The following is a 13,500-nucleotide window of genomic DNA, read 5'->3' on the forward strand; positions in this document are numbered from 1 at the left end:
GCAGCATCTAATGGCTTCATCTGAGAATTCTGCCACTTATGGTCTTCTACGTAAAGGTGCATCAAGATGAGGGACGTAAATTTCCAATCCTTTTATTGCGCCTGCTTCCACGTACTGTCTGTGAAGTACATTCCCGTTCCGCGTTTCTCAGTACCTCTTGATTTGTTGTTCTGCCTATCTGGCAAAATGACTCGAATGAAAAAAAAAATTGTTGTTTTGACCTCATAGTAATGCTTAGCGGTGGCTGATGTTTCCGGGCAACATTTGCAGATGGAATAACAATGGGATGAAATAAAAAGAGAGGCCCATAGTACCTACCGCCATACACCATGAAAAAATGTCCGAACCACAGATATATGAACATGCATCGCACTGCGTCTGTCTTGATTGAAACTAACTGCACTTTCAGTATATTACTTCTACAGATCGAGGTTCTTCTTTATGTCACCAAGAACGTGGATGATTTACTCAACCTATACAAAAACGAAACCACCTTTTCTATGGCAAAGTCAATTACGATAATATTATGGTCACTTTGTGCGTAATTTTGATTGTAAGATGTCCACCAATGTAAATTGTCGTTCCCTGCTCTAGACTCCTCAGTTGCCTCAAAATGAAATATATACTGAATTCTTAACGATAAGCGTTGCACTTTAAAATGTAGAGCAATTTCACAGAAAAGTTGACTGCCTGGATATACAAGTACAGAATGAAACAAGTCATATTCAACCAACCATATGACCTTTCTACACTGCAGAGCCAAAGAAATGGCTACACCCGCCTAATACGGTGTAGGGCCCCCGCGAGCACGCAGAAGTGGCGCAACACGACGTGGCATGGACTCGACTAATGCCTGACGCAGTGCTGGAGGGAATTCACACCATGAATCCTGCAGGGTTGCCCATAAATCCGTAAAGCTACGAGAGGGTGGAGCACAGCACGTTGCCAGGCATCACTGATATACTCAGTAATGTTAATGTCTGGGGATCTAGGTGACCAGCGGAAGTGTGTAAACTCAGAAGAGTGTTCCTCGAGCCACTCTGCAGCAATTGTGGATTTGTGGAGTGTCGCAGTGCCCTGCTGGAATTGCCCAAGTCCATCGGAATGCACAATGGATATGAATGGATGCAGGTGATGACATAGGATGCTTATGTACCTGTTACCTCTGACAGTCATATCTAGACGTATTAGGGGTCCCATTTCACCATATCACTCCAACTACACATGCCCCACACCGTTACAGAGCCTGCTCCAGATTGAACAGTCCACTGCTTACAAGCATGGTTCATGGATTCATGAGGTTGTCGCCACACCCGTACACGTGCACCCGCTCGTTACAATTTGAAACGAGACTCGTCCATCCAGGAAACATGTTTCTAGTCGCCAACAGACCAACGTCGGTGTTGCTGGCACCAGTCTAGGCGTAAAACTGTGTGTCGTGCAGTGATCAAGGGTACACGAGTGGGCCTTCGGCTACGGAGCCCCATATCGATGACGTTTAGTTGAATTGTTCGCCCTGTAACACTTGTTAGTGGCCCAGCAATGAAATCTGCAGCAGTTTCCCGAAGGGTTGCGCTTCTGACAGGTTGAACGATTCTCATTCGTCGTCGTTGGTCCCGTTCTTGCAGGATCATTTTCCGGCCGCACCGATGTCGGAGATTTGATGTTTTACCGGATTCCTGATATTCACGGTACACTCGTGAAATGGTCATACAGGTAAGTCCCTACTTCGTCGCTGCCTCGGAGATCCTGTGTCTCATTGCTCGGGGAGCCGACCAAACCACCACGTTTCAACTCACTTATATCTTGATAAGTTGCCATTGTAGCAGCAGTAACCGATCTAACAGCTGTGCCAGACACTTGTTTTCTTATATAGGCGTGGCCGACCGCAGCGTCGTGTTCTGTCTGTTTGCATATCTCTGATTTCAATACGCGTGCCTGTATCGATTTCTTTTGCGCTTTAGTCTATTATTATGTTCTAGCGAGTAATGCAGTAGTGAGGAATTTTTGCAGATCATCAGCACATCAGGGAAGGTCAGTCCCACTGCACACCTTACTCTCTACAATCTACAGCCACAACGCATTTACCAAACATAACGTAACCAAGCAGCAAGGTTCAGTGAAATTATGCTGAATTCGTTATAAATATGTGATAGAGTTGTCACTTACCGTGGATTTCGGTTGCTGGACGGTGTCTTCGCGTAAATTTCTTCCAGCGAGTGCACGGAGACCACCTGAAAATCATTACAAGAATCATATTACTTAACAACATTCGTTCAGAAGTTTGCAAAAACATGAAAAGACATTATTCAACACAGACTGGACCTTTGTAGTCCTCTGACGGTGATAACAGATGACTTGCAGTTCCGCTCATCGATATGTACTGAGCACTAACTGTAACCTTCAAAGCGGATCAGAAACGGAGGTACTGTATTAAATATTATCAAGACCGTTACAGCATTTTCTACGTGAATCTAATTTCTACTTCTTAAATGAAATTTCACTAACATTTCAGTTCTGTAGCGATTATCAAGGGCAAATGCCAACTTAAAATAAAACGTATAGATAGTACAGTGCAGGGCATATTACAGAGAATATAAAAGGCAGTACATATTTAAGGAGCACTACCCACAGACCAAACAATGATATGTCTGAATGACACTCATCATCAACATATTACAACATATATTACGTCGCGTACACCAGTCGTTGCATTACATGATGTGGATTCGTATTAAAAATACATAATGCACAGCAGAGACATTTCATCACAATGTGTAGTGTTTACGGTGGTCGTTACGATGCTGTGACGTGCTACCACGTCCATATATCAATAACATAAGCATTTGTAACCGCTGTAAGTGGTGTGCGATCTTTGGAGCGCTAATGCCACTACCAGGAACGGGAACGGGGAGTGACCGTTTACTTGGCTTGGCGCTCGGCATACACATATGATTGGCTCAGCGTCTTACAAAGGATACAATGAATAAAAGCAGCTCTCAAAGCAGAAACATATCCTTTCTGAGATATACAACAAATTGTTATCTCAAAAGCAGTCTGAACAGATCTCACAATATAAATCTGTATTCTACTTGCGCGGCTAAAGTTACACAAAAGAGAGGATATACTGTTACATGTCGTGGTTTAAAATCGTAATGCATTAGCTGCAGTTAACATATCTAAAACCGAGCGAGATGGCGCAGTGGTTAGCACACTGGACTCGCATTCGGAAGGACGACGGTTCAATCCCGCGTCCGACCATCCTGATTTAGGTTTTCCGTGATTTCCCTAAATCGCTCTAGGCAAATGCCGGGATGGTTCCTCTGAAAGGGCACGGCCGACTTCCTTCCCCATCCTTCCCTAATCCCATGAGACCGATGACCACGCTGTCTGGTCTCCTTCCCCAAACCAACCAACCAACCAACCATATCTAAAACGTGGCAGGGAGGGCACAGAAAAACGACAACGCCGTCTTCACATGACATCAACCTCTCACAGAATTCATGTGAACAGCCAGGCGACGCCGCAACACTCACTCAGGATCTTATTCAATGACAGGATACCAAGCGCAGAACAAGATTGACGATCAGTAATTAAAGCCTACACGCTATGATAAGATTGACGATGTTCGTTGTACTATCTTATGAACATGATATAGTTTCTGGTAGATTAGGCGAGGTGGAGAGGGGCGGGAGAAAGGGGTACAGTCTTACTCTGCAGTATTTGCATTATCGTGTACTGCAATATGCATTAGAAAAACTGGAAAACCCCACTTTGTCTTGCTGAAATTTCACCCAAAGAAGGAAAAACCGTTTTTTTTAGTGATATGCGACCTCCAGAACCTTAAAAACCTACTGTTGTTTACGTTTTCGCGACTTTTGAGGTAACGCAGCCCTTACTTTTATGGAATGCTTATTTACGGATACAGCACTGAACATGGCGAACGTGTCCTCCGGCGCGACCAACATTACATACGGTATACGTTTGTTCTGTTTGATGAAAGCACATTTTTGTAAACCGTAAAGCTCAAGTATCTACACTACTGGCTGTTAAAATTGCTACACCAAGAAGAAATGCAGATGATAAACGGGTATTCATTGGACAAATATATTATAGTAGAACTGACATATGATTACATTTTCACGCAATTTGGGTGCATAGATCCTGAGAAATCAGTACCCAGAACAACCACCTCTGGCCGAAAATAACGGCCTTGATACGCCTGGGCATTGAGTCAAACAGAGCTTGAATGGCGTGTACAGGTACAGCAGCCCATGCAGCTTCAACACGATACCACACTTCGTCAAGAGTAGTGACTGGCGTATTGTGACGAGTCAGTTGCTCGGCCACCATTGACCAGACGTTTTCAGTTGGTGAGAGATCTGGAGAATGTGTTAGCCAGGGTAGCAGTCGAACATTTTCTGTATCCAGAAAGGCCCATACAGGACCTGCAACATGCGGTCGTCCATTATCCTGCTGAAATGTAGTGTTTCGCAGTGGTCGAATGAAGGGTAGAGCCACGGGTCGTAACACATCTGAAATGTAACGTCCACTGTTCAAAGTGCCGTCAATGCGAACAAGAGGTGACCGAGACCTGTAACCAATGGCACGCCATACCATCATGACGGGTGATACGCCAGTATGGCGATGAGGTATACACGCTTCCAATGTGTGTTCACCGCGTTATCGCCAAACACGGATGCGACCATCACGACGCTGTGGAAAGAACCTGGATTCATCCGAAAAAATGAGGTTTTCCCATTCTCGCACCCATGATCGTCGTTGAGTACACCATCGCAGCCAATCCTGTGTGTGATGCAGCGTCAAGGGTAACCGCAGCCATTGTCTCCGAGCTGATAGTCCATGCTGCTGCAAACGTCGTCGCCCTGTTCGTGCAGATGGTTGTTGTCTTGCAAACGTCCCGCCTGTTGACTCAGAGATCTAGACCTGCCTGCACGATCCGTTATAGCCATGCGGAAAAGATGCCTGTCATCTCCACAGCTAGTGATACGAGGCCGTTGGGATCCAGCTCGGCGTTCCGTATTACCCTCCTGAACCCACCGATTCCATATTCTGCTAACAGTCATTGCATCTCGACCAACGCGAGCAGCAATGTCGCGATACGATAAACCGCAATAGCGACAGGCTACAATCCGACCTTTATCAAAGTCGGAAACGTGATGGTACGCATTTCTCATCCTTACACGAGGCATCACAACCACGTTTCACCAGGCAATGCCGGTCAAGTGGTGTTTGTGTATGAGAAATCGGTTGGAAACTTTGCTGATGTCAGCACATTGTAGGTGTCGCCACCGGCGCCAACCTTGAGTGAATGCTCTGAAAAGCTAATCATTTGCATATCACATCATCATCTTCCTGTCGGTTAAATTTCGCGTCTGTAGCACGCCATCTTCGTGGTGTAGCAAATTTAATGGCCAGGAGTGTGTACTTACTGCCCGTTTAAAATTTGTAAAACTTATTTATTGTGACGTGTTCTCAACATGTATTTCACGCTGACTGTAGTTTATACGTCATTGTAATTAAAGTCCAATATCCACCCCCACCAGTCCACCTTCTCCAGTATGGTGATGACACCGCCTTCCTGGCTCTCTATCCTACCCTTCAATGGTCTCAACGTACCCTCCAAACCCACCTTAACCAGTTCACCACTTGGTGTAACCAGTGGTTCCTCCGTCTCAACCCCTCCAAGACCCAGGCAGTCATCATAGGCCGCACCACTCGTTCCTTCGCCTCCATGAATTCTACCTCACCCTTCATGGTCGTCCTATCCAGCTCACCCCCACCCTGAAATACCTTGGCCTCACCCTCAACTGACACCTCACCTGGACCCCTCATCTCCAGACCATCCAGCAGAAAGCCCATTCCCGCCTCCGCCTTCTGAAACTCCTGTCTGGCCGGACATTTGGATTGCATCCTTCTACCATCCTCCACACCTACAAATCCCTTATACGTCCTATCCTCTGTTATGCCAGCATTGCCTGGATCTCCGCGCCCACCCGCTTTTACAAGGTCCTCCAAATCCTTGAACGCCATGTGCTCCGCCTTGCCTTCCGTATCCGCCTTCCTTCCCCCACACGGCTCGTGTATGAACTGATCCCCTTCCCCCACCTCCTCCTGTTCCTCCAACATCTCCACATCCTTTACATTGTTCGCAGGCTTGATCCCCCCCCACCCTCTGGTTTCCTCCTTCCTCTCCACCCCCCGCCCGTTGCCGCGCCTCTATTGCTGTATCCCTCCCTCTCTCCACCTCCACACCCTCCATCTCCTTCATCAGGGCAATTTCCAACGCCTCCCCATCCCGGATGACGAACTTCGCCGTGACATCTACCCTTCCTTCCAACTATAACCTGGCCTTGTTCCCCCCCTCCCCAGGGCCCCCTTTTTCCTCTTCCCTCCTCCTCCCAGAGCAGATTTTCCTCCATCCCCCCCCCCCTCCCCTGAGACCCTGCACTGCATACTTGCCTCTTTCCTTCCCACATCCCTCCCTACCTGGCCTTCTTCAGCGCGCCCCCCCCCCCTCATCTCCTCCATCCCTTCCCCTCCCTCCCTTCTTCAGGTCCCCCTCATCTCCTAGCGCCTGGCAGATCCTCTGTATTGATCATCATCAGTGTGCCACATCAGTGTTGTCTGGTGCTGTTTCTCCTGTGCGTCAAGAGGTGTGATTTTAATTGTGTACTGCCTTGAGGTTCGCCGTCAGTGTTATGTTATGTGCTATGCCATCCGTTGATACCTTTATACTGTGCCTTGTGTTCTTTTAATGGTTGCAGTGTGTGGCTTTTTGTGTGTGCTACTTTTAAACAGTTTTTTATCTCCATTTTAGTCACCCCATATTTTTTTGTCTATTGCCTTCCATGTTGTTCCCCCTTTTTTATATCTATGTTCACCTTATTCTCTCCTTTGCTGTTTTTAAATGTCTTCTATTGTCTTGTTCTATGTCTTTCGGCTGAAGAGCAGCGCATATGCTGCTGCCAGCCCGCCCCGATGGGGAATTGAAATACAATAAAGAAAAAAAAAAAAGTCCAATATTTTCACTTAGACCATGCTATAGCAAGCAGTCAGCACGATAAAGTTTATTCCTAACTTATATTTGCACAGCAAAAACAAGATACAAGTCATACGATTCTGGCCACTAGGACCATGTTCCTGAGCAGTGGAGCTCAGGTAACAGTTTGACTATGGTGACCTGTATCAGTAAACTATTTTAAACTAATGGTTCCTTTTAAAGAGGCCTCTGTCGCTTACTTTCTCTCCCTTTTTGTTCTGCCTAAAGACCTCAGCATTGGTGACACATTCAGCTAGCTTCCTGCTCTGACCCACTCCAGAGCGGCTTCAGCTGGACACTGAGTGAAATGAAGTATAACTGCAAAGGCTATTTGCTGGCTGGCTCTGAGCACTATGGGACTCAACTGCTGAGGTCATTAGTCCCCTATAACTTAGAACTAGTTAAACCCAACTAACCTAAGGACATCACAAACATCCATGGCCGAGGCAGGATTCGAACCTGCGACCGTAGCGGTCTTGCGGTTCCAGACTGCAGCGCCTTTAACCGCACGGCCACTTCGGCCGGCGGCTATTTGCTCTGCCACGCTTTAGTCATCAGCTTTTTGTGGCTTTCACAAACTGTTCACTGTGTACCATTTCGTAAACAGATAGCGAATTCTGTTTCCTGCAGCATCATTTTTATAGATGATACTGATTTCCCATTTTCAGCCAAAGACATCGGCTGTGTATTGCTGCAGTAGGATTTCATTCATGCATGCGTTTACTCGTTGCGTAATGTTCTGGCTTAGCATTTATGCACAAACTGAAAAAAATCACAGCACCCAAAAATAATTAATGTAGAGGAATGAAATTTTGGGAATACCTTCGTCTAGGTGACATTGCAAGATCGCAGGTGAATGTAAGCGCGAGATAAGCCATTGTAAATTTGAAAAATCTGTTACATTAGTAACTGGTGTAACCGCCAAAATGTTAAGTGCAAGCATGCAGACATGCATGTTTCGTGTTGTACTGGTGCCAGATGTCAGTTTGTCAGATGGAGTTCCACACCTGTTGCACTTGGTCTGTCAATACAGGGACGTTTAAAGCCGGTTGCGGGTTACGCCAGAGTTGTCCGTTGATGTCTCTTACATGCTCAACTAGCGACAGGTGTAGTGATCGAGAAGGCTATTTCAACACGTCGATATTCTGTAGAGCATCTTACGTTACAACAGTAGTATGTGGAAGAGCGTTATCCTGTTAGAAAAACCCGGTGCTTGAGATAACCTGAGTTAATAACGAGCATCAAAACCGATTCAGGGATTAGTGAACTCAGAGTTGTCGTAGCGCTATTGAATATTGTAATCCTCAAATCCTCAAAAAATAAGCGAAAAATATACCTATTCAAAAAAGCAGATAAAAATTCACTTGACGCCTTCCTGAGAGACAATCTCCACTCATTCCAAATTAATAACATAAGTGTAGACCAGATGTGGCTTAAATTCGAAGAAATAGTATTGGCAGCAATTGAGAGATTTATACCAAATAAATTAACATACGACGGAGCTGATCCTCCTTGGTACGCAAAACGGGTTAGAACACTGTTGCAGAAACAACGAAACAAACATGCCAAATTTAAACAGACGCAATATCCCATGATTGACGATCATCAACAGAAGCTCGAAATTTAGCACGGGCTTCAATACGAGATGCCTATAACAGTTTCCACAACGAACCTTTGTCTCGAAACCTGGCCGAAAATCCAAAGAGATTCTGTTCGTATGTGAAGTATGTTAGCGGCAAGAAACAATCGATGCCTTCTCTGCGCGATAGCAATGGAGATACTACCGAATACAGTGCTACCAAACCAGAGATACTAATCACAGCCTTCCGAAATGCCTTCACAAAAGAAGACGAGGTAAACATTCCAGAATTCGAATCAAGAACAGCTGCCAACGTGAGTAACGTAGAAGTAGATATCCTCGGAGTACTGAAGCAAGTTAAATCACTTAATAAAAGCAAGTCTTCTGGTACAGACTGTATACCAATTAGGTTCCTTTCGGAGTATGCTAATGCATTGCTCGACGAAAGATCCGTACCCAAAGGCTGGAAAAGTTGCACAGGTCACACCAATATTCAACAAAGGTAGTAGGAGTAATCCACTAAATTACAGGCCCATATAGTTAACGTCGATATGCAGCTGGATTTTGGAACATATATTGTGTTCGAACATTATGAATTACCTCGAAAAAAAAAAAAGTCTATTGACACACAGTCAACACGGGTTTAGAAATCATCGTTCCTGTGAAACACAACTACCTCTTTATCCACATGAAGTGTTGAGTGCTATTGACAGGGGATTTCAGATCGATTCCGTATTTCTGGATTTCCGGAAGGCTTTTGACACTGTACCACACGAGCAGCTCGTACGGAAATTGCGTGCTTATGGAATATCGTCGCAGTTATGTGACTAGATTTGCGATTTCCTGTCAGAGAGGTCACAGTTCATAGTAAGTGACGGAAAGTCATCGAGTAAAACAGAAGTGATTTCAGGCGTTCCCCAAGGTACTGTTATAGGCCCTTTGCTGTTGCTTATCTATATAAAAGGTTCGGGAGACAATCTGAGGAGCCGTCTTCGGTTGTTTTCAGACGGCGCTGTCGTTTATCGACTAATAAAGTCATCAGAAGATCAAAACAAATTGCAAAACGATTTAGGAAAGATATCTGAATGGTAGGAAACATGACAGTTGACCCTAAATAACGTAACGTGTGAGGTCATCTACATGAGTGCTAAAAGGAACTCAAACTTCGGTTACATGATAATGCAGTCTAATCTAAAAGCCGTAAATTCAGCTAAATACCTACGTATTACAATTACGAATAACATAAACTGGATGGGACACACAGAAAATGTTGTGGGGAAGGCTAAAGAAAGACTGCGTTTTATTGGCAGGACACTTAGAAAATGCAACAGACCTACTAAGGAGACTGCCTGCACTACGCTTGTCCGTCCTCTTTTAAAATACTGCCGCGCGGTGTGGGATCCTTACCAGATAGGACTGACAGAGCACATCGAAAAAATTCAAAGAGAGGCAGCACGTTTTGTATTATCGCGAAATATGGGAGAGAGTGTCACAGAAATGATACAAGATTTGCGATGGACATCATTAAAAGAAAGGCGTTTTTCGTTGCGACGGAATCTTCTCACGAAGATCCAAACACCAACTTTCTACTCCAAATTCGAAAACTACGACAAAATAAGAGAAATCAGAGCTCATACGGAAAGATAAGGTGTTCATTCTTTCCGCGCGCTATACGAGATCGGAATAATAGAGTATTGTGAAGGAGGTTCGATGAAACCTCTGCCAGGCACTTAAATGTGATTTGCAGAGTATCCTTGTAGATATAGAGCGTGGTCCTACTGTCATACGAAATAGCACCCCAGAACTAAACTCCAGGTATAGGTCCAATATGTGTACACACTCACAGGTTGGTTACAGACCCTCAGCTGAATTCCTTCTAACCAACACAAGTACATCACTGGTAGCGAGGCAGTCTTTCTGCAATATCGCAGAAGGAATATGCATCTCCTTGTATCCCTAACACACGACCTCATTGAAACTCATAGAGGTGTTGATAATGTTATCTTTGTCACCTTAAAGGCATTCTTAACTAGCATCAACACACTACGTTCAGTCTCAAAGGTAACTAATTCACACGACCGTTAGAGCGTGTATTTAAAGCAAACTTCATTTGCATCCTCATAGTGGCGCTACTAGCACCACTGTTGTGCCACTGGCACGAAACTTGAACAGACACCTTTCAGATGTAGAAACACAACTACCAACTTACTTTTATGTGGCAGAACTCCGTCTTGGTGTTGCGATTTTTCTCCCGCCTGTTCCCAGTTTCTGGAAATACACGAGGAGTGACCTGATACTACCATTAAACTTTCTTTAGGAACAATTCCGTGTTCGAGCGTGCGTGTTTGTTTGTGTGTGTGTGTGTGTGTGTGTGTGTGTGTGTGTGTGTGTGTGTGTGCAAACATTAATAAACGAATTAATAAACGAATAAATACGGAAAAAGAACGAGATTTGCATAGAGGTATCATTTCGATATACCAAAGACTGTAGTGACTGTCGAACGTATGCGTCCACTGTGATGTGACAGTTGCGAATGTAAAAACTAAGCGTCCAAAATGCCCACATTAAGGAACGTAATTTTTTCTAGCGCCTTTGTCGCGCATAAGGCAGGGCCGGCACGTTTATGAATGCGTTTTGCATGATTAGTTTAAGGGGTGGCCGGATGCCATCGCTGTCGCCTCCCCGTAACCCCTCCGGGACGGAATTTGTGTACCCCAACTGTCTACGTGAATGGCTATTCATGTGACAGAGCCAGACGCATTAGTGAAGTGGGTTTGGGTACCATCCCGGTATTCACCTAGTCGAATGTGGCAAGCCGCCTAAGTGTCACATCCAGGCTAGCCGGCACATCGCCCACTGTCATTAATTCGCCGAGTGGTTACGATCCGGCGTCTACACGTCTCCCCGTCCCAGAAAGCGACGTTTTAACTCGCACGGCTATACGGGTAGATTCACATTAAAGAACACAATAACGTTCTACACTTCTAGAATAGTGGCTGCGACTGCAGTTAGTATCAGCAAGCTAACTGCTGGGTAGTTTGCCTAACAGACAGAAGTTGCATCATAGAGTGCTGCTTCATTTGTAAATATGTTTGTTGTCCTTATTTTATTCATACGGAAAATCTACTTACAGATCCAACATTCGGGTTTTCTTTTTCTTCTGTTTAACTCTTGTGTCAGTTCTAATGCCATAACGAGCGATGTAACTTCAATATCCGCCCGAATTATCTCGGCTGACGCTATGTTGCCAAACTTAAACATTTAAAGAAACGACACAAAAAACTCTAAAAAGTAAAAAAAAGTATTGCCCCCTTAATGCAGATGGTATTTCAGTGAAGCACCAAAGAGACTGGTATAGGCATGCGTATTCAAATACAGGGATATGCAAACAGGCAGATTACCTCACTGCGATCGCCGAGGCCTATATTAGACAACTAGTGTCTGGTGCAGCTGTTAGATCGGTTACTGCTGTTATAATGGCAGGTTATAAAGATTTAAGTGAATTTGAACAAGGGGTTAAAGTCGGCGCACGAGCTATGGGGCACAGCATGTCTGAGGCAGCGCAGAAGTAGGGATTTTCCAATACGACCATTTCATTTCACAAATGTGCAGTGAATATCAGGAATCCGATAAAACATCAAATCTCCGACATCGCTGCGTCCGGAAAAGATCCTGCAAGGACGGGACCAACGACGGCTCAAGAGAATCGCTTAAAGTGACGGAAGTGCAACCCTTCCGCATACTGCTGCAGATTTCAGTGCTGTCCCATCAACAAGTGTCAGTGTGCGAACGGTTCTACGAAACATCATCGATATGGGCTTTCGGAGCGAAGGCCCTCTCCTGTACCCTTGATGACTGCGCGACACAAGGCTTTACGCCTCGCCTGGGGCCGTCAACATAGACATTGGACTGTTGTTGACTGGAAATATGTTTCCTGGTGGGTCGAGGCTCGTTTCAAATTGTATCGAGCGGATAGACGTGTACGGGTGTGGAGACAAGCTCATGAATCAATGGACCCTGCTTGTCGAGTCTCTGTAATGGTGTTGAGTGTGTGGAGTTGGAGTGATACGGGAACCGTCATACGTTTAGATGCTTCTCTCACATGTGACATGTACCTAAGCATCCTGTCTGATTACCTGCAGCCATTCATGTCCATTGTGCATTCCGACCAACTTGGGCAATTCCAGCAGGACAATGCGACACCCCACACGTCCAGAATTGCTACAGAATGGCCCCAGTAACACTCTTCCGAGTTTAAACACTTCCGCGGCCCACCAAGCTCCCCAGACATGAACATTACTGAGCTTTTCTGGGATGGCTTGCAACGTGATGTTGAGAAGAGATCTCCACCTCCTCGTACTCTTACGGAATTATGGACGGCCCTGCAGGATTCATGTTGTGAATTCCCTCCAACACTACCTCAGGCGTTAGACGAATCCATGACACGTCGTGTTGCGGCAATTCTACGTGCTTGCGGGGCACTACACGATATTAGAAAGATGTACCAGTTTCTTTGGCTCTTTAGTGTATTTTGATCCAAGCGTGGTCGCATCGTGGGGCGGGGAAGGGGGGGGGGGGGCGGGGAAGGCGCTAAGTTAATAGAAATAAATAAGTTAACAGAAGCTCTCCTTTGTAGATCAGCGTAATTTCGCTGCTGCTGGGTTAAGCCTCTTCTGTTTGGCGTCGTTCCTTCCAGTTTCTCCATCAAAATAATTACTTATTATATGAAATATTAAAACTAATCTGTCTAATTAGCGTATCATTATTAAAGAATATAGTTACCTATTTATTTTATATCGTATTTTTTACATAATTGCGTACGAATTTAGTATGATCCATTAATATTTCTTACGCGGCC

Source organism: Schistocerca americana, chromosome 1, assembly GCF_021461395.2.
Source record: "Schistocerca americana isolate TAMUIC-IGC-003095 chromosome 1, iqSchAmer2.1, whole genome shotgun sequence".
Classification (NCBI taxonomy): Eukaryota; Metazoa; Arthropoda; class Insecta; order Orthoptera; family Acrididae; genus Schistocerca; species Schistocerca americana.